This window comes from Triticum dicoccoides, chromosome 4B, assembly GCF_002162155.2.
Source record: "Triticum dicoccoides isolate Atlit2015 ecotype Zavitan chromosome 4B, WEW_v2.0, whole genome shotgun sequence".
NCBI classification, from domain to species: domain Eukaryota; kingdom Viridiplantae; phylum Streptophyta; class Magnoliopsida; order Poales; family Poaceae; genus Triticum; species Triticum dicoccoides.
Window position 1 is genome coordinate 631,870,858 of NC_041387.1, and position 7,394 is coordinate 631,878,251.

Here is a 7,394-nt window from a genome sequence, read left to right on the forward strand (position 1 = left end):
AGGCCGTATTTCATGACGCTATGAAAACGGCCCGACGTGTTAACGGACCACAAACGGGCCGACTATAACCACGGGCTGAATTTGGCCCATAAGCAGAAAATGACAGTAACGGGCCATAAGTAAACGAATGCTGGAAATGAGCCCAAGAATAAATGGGCTCTGAGAAGGCCGAAAGATAACATGGGCTGGAAACGGCAAAACGGAATAACGGGCCCTTAATGGGTATAAAGTGATACACTGTTCATTACGGGCCCGTTTCACCACGGGCCATTAATGTGTGTAAAGTAATACACTGTTCATTACGGGCCAGTTTCACCACGGGCCATTAATAGGCCAAGAGTTACATAGGGCCTCATATGGGCCGAAAGGCGTTAAGGGCCATACATGGTCCAGAAGTGAAAACGGGATGGAATCATATTGGGTGGCCCAGATGACGCTACCGGGCCTAATTCGGATAGGGCGTAATGGGCCTTGGGTTAGCGGGTTGTAAATGGGCTATATGCGAACAGGCCGTTAACAGGGTTTACATGGGCCGGCCCACCACCTTTTGACCAAGTCAAATGGGCCGGCCTTTTCACAGGAATGGGCCTCTATTGGGCCGTGCCACGTGTCGACGTATCATAGGCGCCTTATGTCCAATGAGTGGATGACATCTGTCCCAACGGTGAGCCGACACGTGTTTCCTCCAGCCAATGATGATTTTACACGTGGAAAATCCCCATTGGTTGAGGCTGTTAATGGGTTATCGGATCCAAAACCCGACCCGATAGCTTAACGGCATTCCGTTATGGTGGATGCCACGTGTCGGTCACCCTTGACGAAAGCACTTTGTGACGCACAATTTATCGTCATGGAAGTGGACACTTCCGTGATGATAATTTTGGTAATGTCATGGAACACTTCTACGACAGCACAGGTATGACTATCTTGATTCTTTCATAAATTTGTCATGGATGTACATGCATGACAAAAACGCGACCTACTGTGACAAACACGTATCATCACGGAAGTGTATTTTTTTGTAGTGACACCCGTGGGTGTTTGCCCCCATGCCAATCCTGAGTGCTAACAAGGACAAGATTCATCCGTTCTATGTTGAGAAGGTGCTTCCCAGTGGCAAGTCGTCATGGGTGCTCAACTCCTTTCTGGATATCATGTATCGCATCTACCGCAACTCTTTGTTCCCTCGCATTGGCGACAAGGACAAGGTTCATGCCTATATGGTGGATATGATGCTCCTGTGCGAGGAGGCACGTGTGTCTCAGACTCAGCCACTTTATGTCTCACACATCATGTGATGTGAGCTTCGGTTTGCGGTGTTCAACCGCAAGGTGCCTATCTATGGACCATACATGTTTCTGTTGATTTCCAAGGCTTGGGAGAAGTTGTACCCTGGTGATGAGTTCCTTGCTCCAGACTGGATTCGGCATGATCCCATCAGTCTCTGTGTCAAGCCCAACTGGGCCAACACTACTACTCGTGCTGAGGCGTCTGCTGCTAGGAGGGATGTTGATGAGGAGGAGGCTGGAGCAGAGGATGTTGCTGAGGATCGTGTTGCTGGGTCTTCCCATAGTTCCTCTGAGCCCTCGTGGGCCAAGAAGCTGAAGGACAAGATGAAGACTCTTTTCTGCATGCAAGCTAAGGGGCGGTACAGGACTCACGTGGCATCCAAGGAGAGTCGCCGCTGCGACAAGAAGATTATGAAGCTCTTTGGAGAGGACGTGTCTGGCGGTTCTGAGGAGGTCATCACCCCGGAGACCAAATGGATGGCGAAGCAAGGCTTCAAGTGGTGTGACTCTGAGGAGAATATCAAGGAGGACATCCCTGCCGCTGAGTCCAACGAGGAGCATTGGGATGATTTCTCTGCTTGAGCCACCCCTTGTGTGTAGGTGTCCTCTCTTCCTTTTTGGCGTCTCGATGCCAAAGGGGGAGAGAGAGTAGGGATTTGCGAGTCGTGTTTGCGTGTTCAGTGTGTTTGCTCTCTCATTTGAACCTCGTTTCGGTTGCTTTGGTTTGGTTTAACCTTCATATGGTGTAAGACATATGCACTCTACCTATCTTAGTGAGCTTGTGATATATTGTGCTACCATACCTATCTTAGTGAGCTTGTGATATATTGTGCTACCTATGTTTTTTTCTCTTGCTTAGATGTTAGTCTTACCCTTGCAAGATCATGCCTTGTCTCTAAAATATAGGGGGAGTGTTGATCCTAGTTTGTGTGTTGTGCAGTCCAAAGCATCCATCTAGATTGCACACATCTAGGGGGAGCCCATCTATATTTTAGAGAGGAGGGGTTTGCCTCTGCTCAATATTATTTCCCCTTGTGCAAATCCCGTATTGGCTCAGGTGACTATGCGTCCGACTGACTCACCATTTTGGAAAGGGTTGATGAGAGTCAAGCCCCTATTCTTTAGTAGGGCAAAGATCTTAGTCGGTGATGGGGCTAATACGAGGTTCTGGGAGGATACGTCGCTTGGGGAGACGCCCCTGGCACTTCAATATCCTACTTTGTAAAACATTGTTCAACGTCGACAAGCTTAGTTGCAACAGTCTTACAGTCCACGCCTCTTAATATTAGCTTTCGGAGGACGCGGGTAGGCGATCGTTGGGAGGCCTGGCTTCATCTTGTACGAAGGCTGATGGATGTCCAGCTGTCTCAGCAGTCCGATAGATTATATTGGAAACTAACTAAGGACGGCGTGTTCTCGGTCAAATCCATGTATCTGGATGTCATAAACACTAGTGTCATTCCTTACTCGAAGCATGTCTGGAAAGTTAAGGTACCTTTGCGAATCAAAGTGTTTATGTGGTTTGTGCATAAACAAGTTATTTTGACAAAGGATAATCTGGCAAAACGCAATTGGACGGGTTCTGCTAGGTGTAGTTTTTGTGATCATAACGAAACTATAAGGCACCTCTTTCTAGATTGTTCGTTGGCTAAGATTCTTTGGTGTTCAATTCATATTGGTTTTAATATTACTCCACCTACCTCTATCAACATGTTATTTGGATCGTGGCTTGATGGGGTTGACTTGGATATAGCGAGGCACATTCGTGTTGGAGTTTGTGCCTTGTTATGAGCAATCTGGAACTGCAGAAATGATTTGGTTTTTAACAGAACAACGAACTTTCACTTTTTGCAGGTTATCTTCAGGGCCACAGCATTGATCCGTATGTGGTCGCTACTCACTCCGACGGAGGCCAGGGGGCGTTTGGCTACTGCGTCTACCCGATGGGAGATGGTAGCTCGGGTTATTTTCAACTGGTTTGGATGGCGGTCATGTAATAGGATAGGCATGTAGTCACTACAAAAAAATACACTTCCATGATGATACATGTTTGTCATAGTAGGTCGCGTTTTTTTTCATGCATGTACATCGATGACAAATTTATGACAGAATCAAGATAGTCATATCTGTGCTGTCGTAGAAGTGTTCGATGACATTACCAAAATTATCATCACGGAAGTGTCCACTTCCATGACGATAAATCGTGCATCACAAAAGTGCTTTCGTCAAGGGTGACCGACACGTGGCATCCACCATAATAGAACGCCGTTAAGCTATCGGGTCGGGTTTTCGATCCGATAACCCGTTAACAGCCCCAACCAATGGGGATTTTCCACGTGTAAAATCATCACTGGCTGGAGGAAACATGTGTCTGCTCATTGTTGGGACAGATGTCATCCACTCATTGGACAGAAGGCGCCTATGATACATCGACACGTGGCACGGCCAATCAAGTTTAATGGGCCGGCCCAACTAAAGGCCCACAAGATTTGGCGGCCCATAATGGGCCGGCCTAGTTAAAGGCCCACAAGATTTTGCGGACTATAATGGGCTGGCCCAGCTAAAGGCCCACAAGATTTCGCGGGCCATAATAGGTCGGCCCAGGTAAAGGCCCACAAGATTTTTGTGTGCCATAACGGGTCGGCCCAGGTAAAAGGCCCACAAAATTCTTGCGGATCATAATGGGCCGGCCCAGCTAAAGGCCCATGAGATTTCGCCGACATTAATGGGCCGGCCCAGCTGTAGGCCCACAAGATTTTGAGGACCCTAGTAGGCCGGCCCATTAACTGGCTGCCATGTTTTGGGCCAAATGTCAGCCCATAATTGATCCGGTCCATTAATGGCCTGCCATGTTCCGGTCCTAGTAATGGCCCATATAAGATCCGGCCCGTTAAAAGCCTCCCACTTTCTGGGCCAAATCACGGCCCAGATCAGGTCCGGCCTTTTAAGAGGCTTTGGGCTCAATTATGGCCCATATCAGATTCGGCCCGTTGACTGGACGCTATGCTTTTGGGCCCACTTGCTAAAGGCCCATTTAGTAATTCGGCCTGATATTAGTTTCGGCCTGTTAAGAGCCCATTTAACATTTCGGCCTATATTAATTTCGTCCTGTTAAAAGCCCGTCATATAGTTGCGCCTAACTACGACCCGGTTTGCATCCGGCCTGCTCGCAGCCGATATCTGATTGGGCCAAACAAGGATCGAGACAACTTTGGCATGTCAAAAGCCCATGAATTGATTCGCACAATCATGGGCCGGGGTCCATTTTGGGCTGCCGCCGGCCCGTAAGCTATTCGACACATTTCAGGCCCAACCTACTTCTCAGCCTCCTAAAAGCCCATTGAGTTTTCTTATGAAAAGAGGGCCGGGGGTTACTCGGCCTATTAAAGGCCCGAATCTACTAGTGGGCCAGTTTGACGGGGCTCATGATGCGGATCATACATTGTGATTGCATGACGGCCCGATTATGTACCGTAATTTTACGGTTTGGCCGGTTTACTGCGAAGACAGGATATATATACAGTAAAATAACTGCAGCATCGTGAATAAGAAAAAACCTAGACTATACAATAAAGAAATTACAGCATATTACATCCACTGGGCATCAAAGTTCGCCACTATGATAATAAAGCACAAGTAGACAGCAGATTACATACACTAGGCATCAAAGATCGCCACCAGTGCAAATAAACATGCCAACAAAATAATATACAAAACCGACAGCACTTCAATAGAGTTTAAGAAAGGTTAGCCCTGCTGGGGAGCTGCAGCGCAAGCAGCTGAGCAACATGATGAGACTGCGCTTGTTCAACACTTATATCTTCCTCACTCTGAAAGATAAACAAGCAGACAGATGACAGGTTTTGCACATAAAAGTATCAGTGCTGACAATTCATCACATTTCTTACTGACGAACAAAGTGACACAGTTTAAAATTGCATTAACACAATATGGTATTGTTCAGGTCAAGACATGGCAGGAATTGACATTGTGAAGGAGTTGGCAGCTTCACGACACCACTGGATTACAGATCAAGAAATCATAAGTATCAATGGTTAGTGTGTTGTCAATTTATCCAATTTCAGTTGGCAAATAAAGAGGCGGTTTAAATAATAGTAGAATGATATGACATTTTTCATAGTTAAGACATTGCAGAATATGACATTGTGCTGTAGTGGGTAGGTTCACCACACCACTGGATTACGGATGAAGAACAAAAGCATACATGCAATGCAAAAGAAGATCACTTGCTCTGTATAGTTTTATTTACATGGTATGAAGAAGGAACTTGGTTGTACAACTGAAAACTTAAATTGAGAAGGACAAACTTTTGGTTATGAACTACATAATAAACTTTAAACATGCAATTTGATGCAAACACCAAAAATAAACAGTTGTTGCAGTCATGCCTAACCAAATATACACAACAAAGTTTGAAGGCTTGAGAAGGACAAACTTACATTACTGGTGAAGACAGGCTCTATAAAGCCCTTGTCCATGCTGATGGGGGGGGCAATTCAAGAAGTTTAGCACAGAATGTTCTTCATAAGCATTACCTTTATTCTACATTTTGTTAAGAGTAAATATAGATGTGATAATATATGAAAAATGGAGAATATTTAAGATAAGATGAAGAGTGATGCTACATAACCAAGTAGCTATAAATGTATGTGCAGCGATACAGGCAAAAGGCACAGCCAAGAGCAATGCACAGCTAAACTTCTTCAGTACCAACCTTATGGTAAGAGTAAATATAGATCTAATGTGTAGAAAATGGAGGGCAAAGGAAAATAAGCTGCAGAGTGATGGTACATGAACAACTACCTGTCAATATATCCTGTCGTTCTTTTCAAACCGGAATTCTTCTTCGAGCTGATTTCCTGCAAAAAAGATCCGTAAGGCACATGCAGAAAAGTAGAAGTTCAAATTGTCATGTGATTTCATAGACAGTACCTCATCCTGGGAACGAGACCAGTGCATAACAAGGTTTTTCCATTCAATATCTTCTAGATTTAGCACAGGAGAATTCACCGAAAATTCATTTATAGACTTGCCATCAAAGTGTGATTTTCTCAGGTAACACTGATACTGCTGCAATGCTTCCTTGAAAAGCACAAGCAAGCTTTGCTCGTCATGACTATCCAGATTGACCCTCACCTAGTTACAACAATGTAATGTAAATCATTGATGTGTTCGATCAGCAGAAAACAGGAAAATAATAACCATGAATAATAGCACTTACACGTAAGTTGGACAGGAAGATGTGAAAATGGTGTTTGTCTTCACTATAATCTTCCCATGATGGGAATATATGCACGTAGTCCCTAACAACATTGAAAGCATTGTCTTTTAAACTGGGAATAAATGGAATGGGGTTCCAATATGCAGGAATTGGCCGTCTCTGTAGTTGGGATAGGTCTTCGGCCGGTGGACTTGTTGTACTTTTTGCTGGAGTGGGATTTTTCTGTGGTACGGCTGGTGCTATGGCAAATGAAATCGGTATACCTTTTGCTGGAGTGCAGGTCCTGTGTGGCGTGGCTGGTGGTGTGGCCAGTGAAGTATGGTGTAACATCCCAAATTTCCAATTTGGCATGTTATACATAGGTCATCCATGCATATCATATTTTATTGCTTTTTCGTTTGCAATCCTCGAAATCCTAAGCAACTCAAGGACCTTCGGAGAGAGTTGGGGATTTTCCAATTTTCATATTTGAAATTTTTATCAAATAGTGAAGACGAGGATTTTGATTTTAATTATTTCTCTCCAGAAAATATTTCATTTTAAAATAATAAATGAGGGGAGATAATATGACTTCTCCAAAACAATTGAAATATCGGAGGAAAAATGTTAAAATCATTATTTGGTTTTTATTTGAGTTTATTCAGAATTTTATTTGCCCTAGAAAAATTTGCATGTTTTAAAAATTGCATTTCAGGGGCCAAGAAAAGTTCATCTTGTTTAAAAAAAAACCCCCCGCGCCCGACTGGGCCAAAGGCCCAGCCGAGCAGGCCGGCCCACCCGCCCGCCGCCGCCGCCACCTGCGTGCGCGCGCCCCCCGCCGCCGCTGACCCAGACTCCGGAGTCCGAGCCGGACTCCGCCGCCG